The sequence below is a fragment of the Siphateles boraxobius genome, unplaced genomic scaffold (genome assembly GCF_051911475.1).
Source record: "Siphateles boraxobius isolate OS27281-9 unplaced genomic scaffold, OSU_SipBor_1 66, whole genome shotgun sequence".
In the NCBI taxonomy this organism is placed as follows: domain Eukaryota; kingdom Metazoa; phylum Chordata; class Actinopteri; order Cypriniformes; family Leuciscidae; genus Siphateles; species Siphateles boraxobius.
The window spans coordinates 16,098,649-16,114,105 of record NW_027509193.1 but is presented as its reverse complement, the minus strand read 5'-3'; the positions used below and the strand labels follow the sequence as shown (position 1 = coordinate 16,114,105).

General features: G+C 39.4%; 1 protein-coding gene across 1 annotated transcript in view; it reads right to left on the bottom strand.

Annotated features, from left to right (window-relative positions):
- arhgdig (Rho GDP dissociation inhibitor (GDI) gamma) overlaps positions 1 to 1,402 on the bottom strand; it is a 29,330-nt gene extending 27,928 nt beyond the window's left edge. Inside the window, exon 1 of the mRNA XM_077212625.1 lies at positions 844 to 1,402. The gene's annotated coding sequence lies outside the window, so the exon portion shown is untranslated. The remainder of the gene's footprint in view (positions 1 to 843) is intronic.
- Positions 1,403 to 15,457: the final 14,055 nt, after the last annotated feature.

Here is a 15,457-nt window from a genome sequence, read left to right as displayed (position 1 = left end):
TAGTGTTGTCAAAAGTACCGACTTCGGTACCAAGTCACTGTTGAGCGCATCTCTTAAAAACCTCTGATTGGCCATTGTGTTAATGGCATAAATAGAAGGATATTTGACTGTCTCTAGTCATAATTCATTAAACACCGTTTAGGGTGATACAACTGGAATCTTTTTGTTTATAATAACAGACTATCTGTACTGTACATCATCTCTCACATAACATTTAAAAATCTGATGATTTGCTCATTCTGCTAATTTTTAATATTCATAAAGTGATAAAGGATCGCAGTAAGGTGTCTGTGGTGTATAGAGGACACAGGAGCCGGTCAGAACAGGATCTCAGTTTGATCTTACGTTAAAAGAGGATGTGGTTACATACGGCTTTACCAAAAAAGTACATAGAAAGTTAGAGGATGGGGGCAGGGGCTAATACTATGGCATAAGTGAGATTATTAAAGCACAAAAGTATCATCGTGGCCCGAAATTAATACCATTCAGCAGCACACATTCCTGTCAAAGTGAAGTTAAATCATATAAATTTGAACTGTGTGAATTGAAATCTTTAGAATAAAGTTTAAATCTGCAAGTTACTCCAAACCTCCTACAGTTCAAGACAGTGTTCCCATTTCAGAATGTCACTCAGAAAATGAAAATCACAAAGATCACCTATATAATCATTACTTCCAAAGAAAAAAAGAAAACGATTTTTAGTTCAATTTTAGCGGCCAGCTTTAAAATATCTGTATGAATTTTGTTTGCATGTAACTTTGTATCAATTCTACAGCGAAACAAAACGGTTCTAACAGTGAAAACAAAGTTAGATGGTAAAGTAATAAAGTAAACGTGTCTTACCGCCTTGTCTCGTCTTGCAGAACTGTAGATGCGGATGTTCAAGAGTGTTCTCAGATCATGTGCGTACCAGGAAATAGAGTTTGCCAATCACAACTCTACGTTTCACACTAACACACAGCTTTTAAGAGAAACACCAGCCCAGTACTTAAAATTGTTTTACGGTTTTGTAAATATCGCTATTTATGTTTTTAGCTACTTGCAAAAGAATATCACATTGATAAAAATGGCAAAAGAATGTAAAATGTCGAAAAAGTATCACAAGACAAATCTGTTGTTGCACGTGCTGCAAAGCAAACTAGCCTACTGCAACGTTAGCTTTGTGAATCTGATATTGTGTAATCAAACAGATTTATCAAACTTTTCTTTAAAATTCCGATGTACAACTATATGTTCCGTATTAGTAGCAAGATAATGACAGGAACTCTTCTTAAAATGAAGAAAGACAGAGCAGTGTCAATCTGCACATTCCAGTGTGCAGCGTCTCTGCAGGAATATATGCGCCACAATCTGAGTTAAAGATGCCTCCTACTAAAATTCATCTGCTAAAATAGGCTAGGCTATATGACATCTTTGTCTCAACATGTCTGTAAATTCCTCGACAGGATTTTCGACGTTTCTGTAAAACAATACCTGCGGCAAACAGCTGTGCTTTTTCTCTAACCTGCTTCAAAATGTCACAACGTTAACTGTGACTTTAATACAATTTTAGAATGCAATTTGCTTTGAATAGAATATAATTTAATACAAAATAAATACATGTCTTAATATATGGCTAATATATCTACAAATGCTGAATGTTAAATGTAAAGTTATGCGATTATTAAATGATGATTAACATACAGTATAATAGGCCTACATAGCCTATGCATTTGTTGTGCCCTGTAATGTGTAAGATAGGCTATTAAGAATCTTTATTGTCATTGCACATCATACAATGAAATTGCAGTGCATCTTCAGCCAGTGCATAATAAATATAAACATTAAAAAAGAGAAGTAGCCTAACCAATAGGCTATATACATTTTGCATATATCATTTAGCATAACACAATAAATCTGGACAGTTAAAATTGGTCAGTTATTGCATTAGACTTTGTCAAGATTTGGTCATATACTTTGTAGTAGCATTCAACGTTTGTTTGTTTTTTAATGACTTTTAAGCTTGTAGTCTTTGCATGAATTGATATACAGATCCTGGTATTGCTGGATTTGCTTTCCAGTAGCCTAGAGAAGGAATTAATGGAGTTTATCAATCAGTCATACCTGTTTTTGTCCTCTAGAAAAGAATACCAGCTCTCAGTCTTTTGGTTTCCCTCATTGTCCTATACAATATTCAAATCTTTTCTGCACAAACCAACTTTGCAGTGGTGTGAATTAAATGGTCTGAATGAGATCTCAGCTGTGATTATGACTTCAGTTTGCATAGACCTTTAAAAAAAAAAAAAGTTTTTTATAGCAGCATTTTAATTAAGATAGATTTAATACTAAGCTTTGGGCTCCTTGTGAGATTGCTGAGGCCCCTGACAAACCACTGTTCTTTATTAGACAAGTTCATTGCATCATCTTTTATTAAGATTCTTACCACCCTCTTCTGTTTAAATGTTGAATTACATTTCCCCTGTTGGATTAGAGTTTAATATCTGTTTGTATTATTTCATATTTTTTAAACGTTGTTTATGTGTATTTATAAAAGTGTATGGCTACTGACTGTTTTTTGAACTACGCTTTAGGAGCTATACCTGCAGGGAATGGTGGGTAATTCAGAGTGAAGATAACTTTCAAGGAGACCCAGATCACGCTGTGAACTGGAAATGGAGGACTTTGAGGTCTCTTTTTCCTTAAGCTGTCTTTAAAAGTCTGCCCTTTTTTGTAGTTGCATCAGTTCATATGTAATTGGAAAAGGCTGCATGAGATGATATTTTACCTGTTGGCCTGAACTCCTCTTCTCTGAAAGAAGCAGGTGTTCTTTCTCATTTGTATTAAAGCTCTCAGCCACATGACTGTCAAATACTAGTTCTACATTTGACATCTATCTGTCTCTGTGTGACATGATCTTCTTAATAGTGCTCACTGCTCAACATCATTTACAATGTCAGGGACTTAACCTGAAGTACATTAGTCTTTTAACACAGCTTATGCCACACTTAACGTCAGCAACCCTGTGCATATGAAGTATAGATAATACTGTTGTCTTTCTCACTTTAATGTAGTGTTGAATACTGTAGGGCAACAATAACCATTTCAAAATTAATTATTATAAGTTATGGTATTGATAAATATCTATCGATGGATGGATGGATGGATATAGATAAATAGATAGAACAACTATTTGATAAAAAACACATTTTACAGTAAATTAAACTTCATAATTTCTATTATTTAAATTTTGAGAAATTATTCTCATTCTTCTATTTATAATACTTTAACATAAAGTCATTGTTTGTTTATTCTCAACTTTGTTATTTCCCGAAGGAAAGTCAATGCTGACGTTCTTTGACAAAAGAGATATTTGCAATTATTTTAGATTTTTGAGTAAAATTGCTATATGCAACTCACTTTGCAAAGATCTTTAAAAGATTCTTTGAAACATGTCATATCAAAGTTGTTGACAGCTTGAATGCTTGTGTGTGCACATGCCTAAAGATTTAGTTTTCATTCATATCCTCTGCATATGCCATGAATGAAAAATATGTTCCCTCTAACCCATGACAAACTCTCCAGGTGAACTTAAGTATGCGAGTAGACCATTCAGAAAGATTTCTTAATGAAGGTTAGTTTGTGTTTTCAGAATCCGTGGAGTAATCCTGGCCCTTTGCCCGAGTTAACCTGGATCAGATTGCTGCCACAACATTGAAATCTACTTAATCTGTCTTAAAAATAAAGGTTCCTAATGGGCATCCATGTCTCCCGTGAAGAACCTTTGACATCCACAGAAAATTTTCATTCCACAAAAGGTTCTTAACAGTGTAAAATCTTTGTATTTTAAAAATGTTCTTCACACTAAGAAAAATTTGTGGTTCTTTTAAAACTAAATGGTTCTGTGAAAACTTCCTTTTGGAATCTTTGTTTTCAACATTGTATAAGGAAATATACTTAACTTTGGGATTCATTTCTTCTCTCCTTTCATTAGATTTGGTGATGAGATCCCAGGAATGGAGGGTCTTGGCACTGGTGAGTACAGCATTTGGGTCGTTGCTTTTGTGGTGTTCAAATTACTGTGTTGTGTTATGCTAAACCCATTACTCTTGCAAACTGATTTTGCTCACTGTCTGGCTCATCACTGAGCTTCATCTGCCAATTTCTTTCATGCAAAGACATCACTGTGGTGTGTCCATGGGAAGCGTTTAGCCATCTGGAGTTGCACAAGCTCGCCCAGTATGGTATTATTTGAGACGGACTACAGGAACATGTGTCACCTGGACTTGTTTAGCAGACTAGCTCCACCTCTGGATCCCAAATGAGGGGTGCTGCAAATGGACACCACAATTTTTTTTATACTCTGTTGCAAACAGCTGAGTTATAGATGACAACCCACCTGCCTATGAATGCATGATTAATTTAATAGTGGCTATTCAGATGCAGAAGGAAATAGGTTTATGATGTTTTGCATGATAGAAAGGTGACAGTCAAAAACATGTGAAATTTCTTTCCAATCTGTTGATTTTATACTGCACATAACCAAAATACAATACAGTAGTACGCTCTGTGGCACCACCTGTTTTTATTTGTGCTAGTTCTATATTTTGTAATTTTTTTTCAGTAGGTGCCCTCTGAGAGGAAAGGCCTTATAAGTTATTGGCCGTTCACATCACTTCATCTGTCGTATGGTATCAGTGTTTTAGACCATTGTTGTTAGCAAATTTAGTTTTCATGTTTGGCTTAATTTAAAACACAAACCCTTATCGGTGTTCTTAATTATGTTCTAATAAAAATTTGATGTAGATGGTCTGTTTTTTTCCTCAAGTATTTGAAACATGAACAAGAAATGTGGAAATTAAGCATGGAAATCGTTGCTGCAAGAATCGTATGACTCCCATTGACCTTGTTAATGATTAGTAGTTCACAATAAATCCTCTGCTATCAAATTGCTTTCTTCTATTCATTTATGTATATTCTCCTTTCTCATTATTCTAAATGACTTCTTCATAAGGATTAAAAGGGTAAAAAATAATCAGTACTAAATTACATTTCATATCTGTTACAACTCAACGACTGACAAGGTCGTTAGCAATTTTCACAAAAGGAAGAAAAACAAAAGGTTAAAATCATAAAACTATGTTTTACCCCATATAATCAGGTTTACGTTTAACAGCATTTTCAAATGTTTTAGTAACCATGAATGTTAGATCATTTGCACTAAATGTATGAGGAGGTAACCAAAGTAACACCCTCTCGGTGGCCGTTTGTATATCGAAAGGTATAGTGTAGGGTTAGTTACTCTAAAACAGGAATTAATTACTAGCGACTAATTACATCTTTAACAGTGTAATTAAATCATTGCACTAATTATTCACTCTAAAAAGTATTGGATTTCTTATTACTTTCTAAATCCTATATCAAACCTCAACCATCCATCCATCCATCCATCCATCTTCTTCCGCTTATCCGGGGCCGGGTTGCGGGGGCAGCAGTCTAAGCAGAGATGCCCAGACTTCCCTCTCCCTAGACACTTCCTCCAGCTCTTCCAGCGGGATCCCGAGGCGTTGCCAGGCCAGCCGGGAGACATAGTCCCTATAGCGTGTCCTAGGTCTTCCCCGGGCCTCCACCCGGTGGGACGCACCTGGAGCACCTTCCCAGAAAGGCGTCCAGGAGACATCCGGAACAGATGCCCGAGCCACCTCAGCTGTCCTCCTGAGCTCCTCCCGAGTGACCGAGCTTCTCACCTCATCTCTAAGGGATCGCCACCCTGCGGAGGAAGCTCATTTCGGCCGCCTGTATCCGGGATCTTGTCCTTTCGGTCATGACCCACAGCTCATGACCATGGGTGAGAGTAGGAACGTTGAGTGATCTGTCAATCGAGAGCTTCGCCTTGCGACTCAGCTCTTTCTTCACCACGGCAGACCGGTATATCGACTGCATTATTGCAGAAGCTGCACCGATCCGTCTGTCAATCTCCCGTTCCATCCTTCCCTCACTCGTGAACAAGACCCCAAGATACTTGAACTCCTCCACTTGAGGCAGGAACTCTCCACCAACCTGAACTGGGCAAGCCACCCTTTACCGACTGAGAACCATGGCCTCGGATTTGGAGGTGCTGATTCTCATCCCGGCCGCTTCACACTCGACTTCAAACCGTTCCAGTGCATGCTGAAGGTCCTGGTCTGATGGGGCCAGCATGACAACATCATCCGCAAAGAGCAGGGATGAAATTGTGCTGACCCCAAAGCTGACACCCTCCGGCCCCTGGCTGCGCCTAGAAATTCTGTCCATAAAAATTATGAACAGAACCGGCGACAAATGGCAGCCCTGCCGGAGTCTAACATGCACCGGGAACAAATCTGACTTACTGCCGGCAAAGCGAACCAAGCTCCTGCTCCGGGACAGGGACTGGACAGCCCTTAGCAAAGCGCCACGGACCCCATACTCCCTGAGCACCCTCCACAGGACGCTGCGAGGGACACAGTCAAATGCCTTCTCCAAATCCACAAAGCACATGTGGATTGGTTGGGCAAACTCCCATGAAATCTCCAGGACCCTGGAGAGGGTATAGAGGTGGTCCAGTGTTCCACGACCGGAACGAAAACCGCACTGTTCCTCCTGAATCAGAGGTTCTAGTATCGGCCGTATTCTCCTCTCCAGTACCCTGGTCTAGACTTTCCCGGGGAGACTGAGAAGTGTAAACCCCCCGTAGTAGGAACACACCCTCCGATCCCCCTTCTTAATAAGGACCACGACCTCGGTCTGCCAGGCCAAAGGTACTGTCCCCGACCGCCACGCAATGCTGCAGAGGCGTATCAGCCAAGACAGCCCCACAACATCCAGAGACTTGAGGTACTCAGGGCGCTTCTCATCCACCCCCGGTGCCTTGCCACCGAGGAGTTTCTTGACCACCTCGGTGACTTCAGCTTGGGTGATGGACGAGTCCAGCTCTGAGCCCTCAGCCTCTGCTTCCTCAATGGAAGACGTGTCGGAAGGGATTGAGGAGATCCTCAAAGTATTCCTTCCACCGTCCGACGACATCCAGAGTTGAGGTCAACAGCTGCCCATCTCCACTGTAAACAGTGTTGGTAGGGCACTGCTTCCCCCTCCTGAGGCGCCGAATGGTTTGCCAGAATCTCTTCGAGGCCAGCTGGTAGTCCTTCTCCATGGCCTCACTGAACTCCTCCCAAGCCCGATTTTTTGCCTCCAAAACCACCCGGGCTGCAGTCTACTTAGCCCGCTGGTACCCATCAGCTGCCTCAGGAGTCCCACAAGCCAGCCAGGCCCGATAGGACTCCTTCTTCAGCTTTATGGCATCCCTTACTTCCGGTGTCCACCACCGGGTTCGGGGATTGCCGCCTCAACAGGCACCGGAGACCTTAAGGCCACAGCAGTCAGGTGGAGAACATGGGCCACTCGGACTCAGTATCTCCAGACTCCCTCGGGATCTGGACGAAGCTCTGCCGGAGGTGGGAGTTGAAGATCTCTCTGAAAGGGGACTCAGCCAAATGTTCCCAACAGACCCTCACAGAAGTCCAATAACAGACAACCACTCGGGTTCAGATCAGGGGGGCAGTTCCTCCCAATCACGCCCCTCCAGGTCTCACTGTCGCTGCCCACGTGGGCGTTGAAGTCCCCCAGTAGAACGAAGGAGTCCCCAGTCGGAGCACTTTCCAGTACCCCTCCCAGAGACGCCAAGAGGGCCGGGTACTCTGCACTGCCGTTTGGCCCGTAGGCGCACACAACAGTGTGAGACCTATCCCCGACCCGGAGGCGCAGGGAAGCGACCCTCTCGTTCACCGGAGTGAACTCCAACACATGGCAGCTGAGCTGGGGGGCTTTAAGCAGACCCACACCAGCCCGCCGCCTCTCACCGTGGGCAACTCCAGAGTGGTAAAGAGTCCATCCTCTCTCAAGGAGTGTGGTTCCATAGCCCAAGGTGTGCGTGGAGGTGATCCCGACTATCTCTAGTCGGTATCTCTCAACCTCACGCACAATCTGTCTAATCCAATTTCCTGGAATGGTCCTTTTAACATACATACATTTTAACATAAAAATTTCATGTTAAATCCACTATTGTTTTTCATAGAATTGTTGTATAGTCCATCTATACAGTATTTAATGCAATTAGATCAGAATTTGCTAACTGTAATTAAATGACAGAAAAATTAAGAGAAATCCCATATTTTACTTTTTCAAGGGAAAAGTAATCAAATTACAGTAATTCGATTACTTAGTAATTAAATACACCCAATACTGAGTGTAATATAACACATTCTTGTAATTTAGGCTACTACTGATCTATCAACATTTTTTTAAAAAATTTAGGATAGATGGTTCGCTAATACTAGACTATACCCTAATAGGTTCTTTCAATGTTATGAAAAAACTTTCTTACAGTATCGTTAATAGAATGTTTATTCAAAGTTACCAGTTTAATAAACATAGACATTAAGACAGTGTGACCCACCAGCAGTTAGTCAAGGGGCATTCAGTCTTACTTTTTAGTATCAAATTATGCCAATCTACATTTGTATGCAACTGATTAAAAAGTGATTATTGGTCTTAAAAGAAATGTTGTCAGTCTAACTTTTAAAGGTACATTGTGTAGAAATTTCTCCCATCTAGCGGTGAAATTGTATTTTGCATTCAAAAGAATTGTGCTCTCCAGCGCCTTGTTTTTTCAAATGCGTGTTGCATCTACGGTAGCTGTTATGTAGCAAAAAGTTATGACAGGATGTCTTCTTATAGCACTTCGTCGAGTTTTCCTTCAAACAAACATGCAACTTGACACAACGAACAAACGAATGTTACAGTATGAATTACTGACTGACTTGCCGGGAAAGTGACAAGCGCCTCTCACTGCTCTGCTCCTCCGTTTCCGCTGCTTTCACTTACATGACGCTGGCTCTGAACGAAAACGTGTTGTGGAAACGCGTTGGCCTGGTACTTTTTGACCGTCTCTGCTATTATAGTTTTTCAAGATGGCGGAACATGGAAGCCTCCGTGGACCTACCCACTCACCTGTATATAAAGATAATAAATTCTTTGTTTATGAGGATAAGTCAGATATTAAATACATAAAAAACTACACATTGTCCTTTTAAGAAAAGTCTTACCAGTTTATGTTTAGGTCCTCAATTATGTTCTCAAAATATTAGCAACCCTCTGAAGCAACGTTCTGAAACGTTTTAGATGGACAGTTTTCTAACATTTTTTGCAGAATGTTCAGAGAACATTTAAAAGTAACATTCCAGAAATGTTTGTAAAATGAGAAAAATGGAATGTTCTCTTAACCTTCGCATAACAAAGAAAAAAACAAATAATCTAAGAATATTCAGAAATAATGTTTTCATAACTTAATCAAACGTTAGTAATGTTTTTGTTTCCTGGGTATTTGGGTTGCAAGCATCATCCGATTGCACAAGAAAATTACCGACAGAAATCATTCATCATCTATACTGTAAGCCCATTTATCGGTCAAATGGAGGTTTTCCAATAATACGGGTCTTTGCGCATTACTGTATTTCCTTTTACGCAACACAACATTATTAAATTATATGAGAAAATGTATATGTACCTCATTATTTCATCTGACTCCATAAATGAAAAATGTTTTAATGATATCTGAGCATCAATAAAAATGAGTGAATGTTTGATTATTCTTTTTAACTCTTTATGTATTTAACCCCGTTCAGATTAGGAAACGCTCAGAGGTTCTGTTTTTAACGTGGGTCTCATGATCACAATCTCGTCAGTTTTGATCATCAAACAGAGGTTCTGTTTTTAACATGGGTCTCATGATCACAATCTCGTCAGTTTTGATCATCAAACAGAGGTAATTGCTATATACATACCTGAGATCGGCCACATTCGAGTTTACACAATCAAAGATACTTTTATATCCCCCATGAATTTGCATACTTTTGAATTTAAAGTAACGTATACTTTAAAGCAGAGGTAAGGCCACTACTACAGATATAAGTTAACCAACTTTTCTTCTTTTATAATAGCTTTTGATTGGCCATGCCTTGGTTTCCCACGTACACTTATCTAAGTAGCCTAACATTAAATTAAAACAGAGGTAAAACAGACGCACCCAGATTTAGGTTGGTCAAGCATCATTTTTGCTGCCCTAAACGGAAATAACTTGTCTTTTCAAAACAAGTACACTTAAATTGATGTCAAACATTAGTCGTCAGTATTGAAGCAGACTTCAATGAACATATGAATCTGTTTAATCTGCTTGGGAAAACAATTTTAGAGTCAGTCAGAATAAAATCAAATGTTTACAATTTATTGACCTGGTAATAGAACAATCATTAAAAAATCCAATTCATATAAAATCATTGGTCAATCAAATATAACAAGAACAATTCGGAAATTGAGGAACTAAAGAAATATTTACCTGGCAACGAAAAACTACACACAGCGATCGTGTGGGAAGTCTACCTACCTTTTGCCCGTTTTCCTTATAAACCCAGATAATTCAATATGCTTGCCAAATGGTGGTGTCTGTCATTATAATTAGATTTTGGTCCCCTATTGAGGGGTTCACAACTGTGGGATCAGAATTTGTAATTGAATGGGTTCTTGGTACCTGTAGAAGAATACTGATTTACATACAGGAGGTAGTTTGAATGGAAGATCTGGGGGAGGGCACACTTTTAAAGGGCACACCACATTTCTCATATTTTGTAACTTCTTTCAGCTTTTCATTGTGGCTGGGAGAATGAGACCATTACCTGGTACACTGAAACACTTTAAATGATACCAACATGTATAGTTACTTTTTGTACACTCTTAACTTTGTATAGATTTTTAGTGAGCTTTAAAGGTGCAGTGTGTGACTTTTAGCGACATCTAGCAGGCAGCGAAAGGTGGATTTGCAGTTATCCTTTTTGTGTCAATATGCTGAATTTAGTGGTAAAATCATTCTCTATATATTGTATTGTTATATATTGCAGTGACAACTCATCAATCAAATATTTACCACTGTATATTCTGTATAATTTGACATTTTTAAATATACACTGGCAAAATACTACACAAGTTTTAAGTCTCTAGACGATATGACGATATATATAACATTGATAAGTGATCACCTGGATTTAGACCTGCCTATTTTGTATTTATATAAAGCATTCACAGGCAAATTTGCTGTATGTATTTCCCTGCAGGGTGTCGAAATCAGGCACATATAAATGTCAGGAAACACGATTCCTGGCTGCATGTTAATATCCATGGATCACTGGATCTTTAGTAAGTTGTAAGGAACACTATATTGAGTCCAATCTTTAGTTTAAACTGATAATCGTTTGTTTTACTTGCGTTTTCGCAGTTTCCCCTATTAAATCCAGTCACGCAGCAGCTCTTCTGCCACTCAGTCCGGCTGAGGGGGCGTGTTCCGGCGGGAAAGTGACGTTAATGCATTCCCTCTATTAATGCGTCTTACATGCGCTTCATTAGGCACACTAGCACACACACACAAGGTCTCTCCCTCTCTGTCATGCGCGCGCTACACGGTTTGAACGTAACATATATATTCGCCTCTCGGAAACGAAACCTATTATATATAAAAAAAAATATATATAAATATATATATATATATATTAACGATGAAATAAGGGACAAAACATGATTTTTTCAGAATAAGTCGGGACACTAAAATTAGAGTGGAAATACGGGGCTGTCCCGGGAAAAACGGGACGTCTGGTCACCCTAAATATAATAATAGTAATTAGTTGATTGTCTCACGAACGTAACCAGCACATTTCTCCCCACATAGCAAACCCATAATACAGCGAGGGAGAAGAACCACATGAAACTATGCAACTATATATTTTTTCTAACAGGGTAGTAAAAGTTTAGCTGGCTAATATGAGCTGTTACTGTGGCTGAGCTGGTTAAAGCGTTAAACCTTGTTTATACTGGACGCGTCCGCATGAGCCCAAAGGTGCGCGCGGCAAAAATAACGTTATTGTAACAGCGCGCGCCCCTCCGCATCCCCTAGACACCATTTACTACACACAATAGGCTTTTTTTCTCAGATTTTGGAAACTCGATCTACTTAAAATGCTTCCAAGATCGACGGGTTGGTGATTCCTGTAACTGTTTTACGGTCAATGACAAGAGTACTAATCAGCTGTCTCACGAACGCAGTGGCGCAGATAGGATTTTTTAACTGGGGGGGGGACCAAGCTGTCAGCAAATGATTTAAACTAAATTCGTTATTTTGCGTAATTTGGGCTTTAACTAGTGCTCAAGCAGTTACTTTGCGTAATTTGGGCTAATGATTTGCACTAAAAAGCCATTGGGGGATTCTTATTTGAAATCATGGATAAACAACAATGAACAAAGGTAAACAAAGGCCTACCTGATCACCACTAGCAATGCATGATCATACTATTATTTGACTAGTATGCCAATCACCCACCAAAACTTCATGTCTTCAGCAAAGTATGTTTTGTGGCTGCCCTCCTGCAGATCCTCACTTGCCTGACTAGGGCAGAGGTCTTCAATCCTGCTCCTGGAGGGCCACTGTCCTGCAGAGTTTAGTTCCAACCCTAATCAAACACACCTGAAACACACAGCTCATCAAGCTCTTCAGGATCGCTTGAATATACAAAGGCAGGTGTGCTGAAGCAGGTTGGAACTAAACTGTGGCCCTCCAGGAGCAGGATTGAAGACCTCTGGACTAGGGCCTGCCTTACTGTCATCAGAAATCGCCTGCAGGCCAGGAGGACAACATTTTAAATCTTATAATTTCAGTTAACCCTCTATACCTCTATAGAATTTCACAACAATGTGAAATACAACATATTCCTGAGAATTAATGGCTAAAACTGCTATTTCAAAAATGTCTAAGAATAACTCAATTTTAAATTTAAGTGTTAATTACAAGTTTGTTGCAATTTATAGATTAGAAATATCTTCCAAATGATGTATGACAAATTAAGAAATGTTTTTCATAGCCCATAATTTAAGAATCTATATCCTCCGTTGCTCCAGTCCATACAATAGAAAAAACATGATTTCCTGCTATAAGAGGATGTCAAAAGTTTATGTAGGCCTTTATTTGTTGTTTGCATAAACCTTGCACCACACAAATTTACTTATTATGATTCTTTTTATAGTGGCTTACACGACAGTGAACATACCTCAGTCAATTTATACAGTACAATGGGTTAAATGATAAAACATTATTTCCTGACGACGATAAATTGTTTGATTTATCCAACCATTCTTTTTGTGTTCATTCATTATTTGTCTCTGTCCACTCACCTAAATGCATAGTTATGGTCTCCACATTTTGCTGTGTTTACTAAGTGCACAAGCCTTCTTGCCATTATTGTCAGACTAGCTATTCCCCTTAACAAATCTAATCTGCCACATCTGGGAAAGTCAACAGGCATAGGATACTTACATTGTTTGTTTTTGAAAAAATGAGGTGATTGTTTTTTGTCTCTTCATTGCCTTTATGTGGCATTTATACAGTCGATTTTTTTCAGTTCAGAAAATCACCGACTCAGCTCAGTCATAGATTGTATATGATCACTATGGTTACCGGCCCGCCCCTACAGGCACGATTGAGGCAGCTACCAGCTCCTCATAGGACCCCGGCGACGTCACTCAGGAGTCGTAGCACACACCCAGAAGAGAGTGTAAACGTCGGTGGCATGATGGCATCGTGTGTTTATTGACAACAGAACAGCGTGTTGTGAGAACGTGGGTACAAACAAAGTAATGGTGACCGGTGTAGATTATTATTGTGTGTGAGTCCGCGTCTGTCCCGACCCGATTCTGAAGCAGCGGCGGGCCGGGACACTACTTTGGCTAATGTACTTGGCGAAAACACTGGTTAATCCTCTGTTCTACCGATTTCTGTCGCCTTTCGTAGGGATAGTGAGGGCGGGGGACGGATCGGGTCACTATGAATCTGGGGGGGTCATGTCCCCCCCGTCCCTAGTGCCATCTGCGCCCCTGCACGAACGTAACCAGCACATTTATCCCCACATAGCAAAGCCATAACACAGCGAGGGAGAAAAATTAAGTTACATGAAACAATCCAACTACATATTTTACACCACTGACAAGGGAAAAGTCACTACTCACGGTGTTTATGGCTATCTTCTAGCTTTCTGCGGCCTCTCTTTCAAGGTTGTGACGAAACGCGCTCTGTTGCGCTGTTTGTTCGCTGTAGGCTACGGTAGAAACATGACGTCACAATATGTCGACCTTCATAGAATTAGTGTCGACCTGAATAGAATTCATTCCCGCGGTTATGTAGATATAAATGCCTCATTCTAAGGTAATAAAAACATTACGGTTTATTAAGTAAGTTCTTTATACACCACTGAACAGATAGTTATGGATGTCATATTGCATTTCTGTTAATAGATACTCAAAATTTTTACACATTGCACCTTTAAGTAAGGAGGAGAAGAGGGGGAGCAGGGGCAGATGATGAGACTGTAAAAGTGAGGTGTGAGCTGCATTGTGGGCTGTCTCGGATGTTGCTGTTGAATATGCAAGAGAGAGTTCAAATGTTAATTCTCATGAGAGCTTTTTGTTTTCTCGTGGGGTAGCCCAGAATTGCTGTCACCCGCCTTACAATACTAAATACCAACAGAAAGTTAAAATAAGCTAATAAAGTTTATGGGCATTTACAAATAAAGCATAAAAAACTGACGTAATGCTTATTTTTGAGTCATGAACAATGTTTAAACAAGTTTCAGTTGTGAAATAACATTGCAAAGGGTTTAAATTAAATTTTTTTTACTGTTTTTATGTCAGGCAGTACAACTAAATGTAGTTGTATTGTATATAGTATAGTTGTACTATGACATGGAAAGTGCAGTTTTTTTACCAGTATTTGAGAGAGATCTACAAACCTTTTCACTCTGCCACAAGGATCAGTTGGGCTCCTCTGGATGATGCATTATCATGCTTACTGTTATTTACCTTGTGAATTCGTAATAAAAGAGCCATGTTTGCAGCTGTGCCACCTTGACATTTGAGAATATATAAATTGCTGGACAAAAGTTTTTCAATTATCTCAACAGCTTTAAAACTATTGAGATTTATAAAATGTGTTTATATGAAACGTTTCAAACCTAAAATGATGCAATAGTATTTATTTTTTAATTATTAAGACACCATTTTAAATAGTTTTATTAGTCTGTTAATTTGTTCGGACAGTCACCTGACATTTGGGGGTTTAAGATAACAAAAAATAAAATAATATGTATTATTTAAATGTACAAAAAATTAATTCAAACTAAATAGGATAAAGTGATGTCATGAGTTTATCTAATGATTTTAAAAATAAATAATCAATTTGGGCACAAAAATTTGCATGTCATGTCATTGACCCTTATACTCATATAAGATATTTAAATAGGGTAAAAAATGTAAGTCGACAGTTACCGAATGCTCTAGCATTTGAAGCTAGACAGATGTATTTTGGCACCTATTG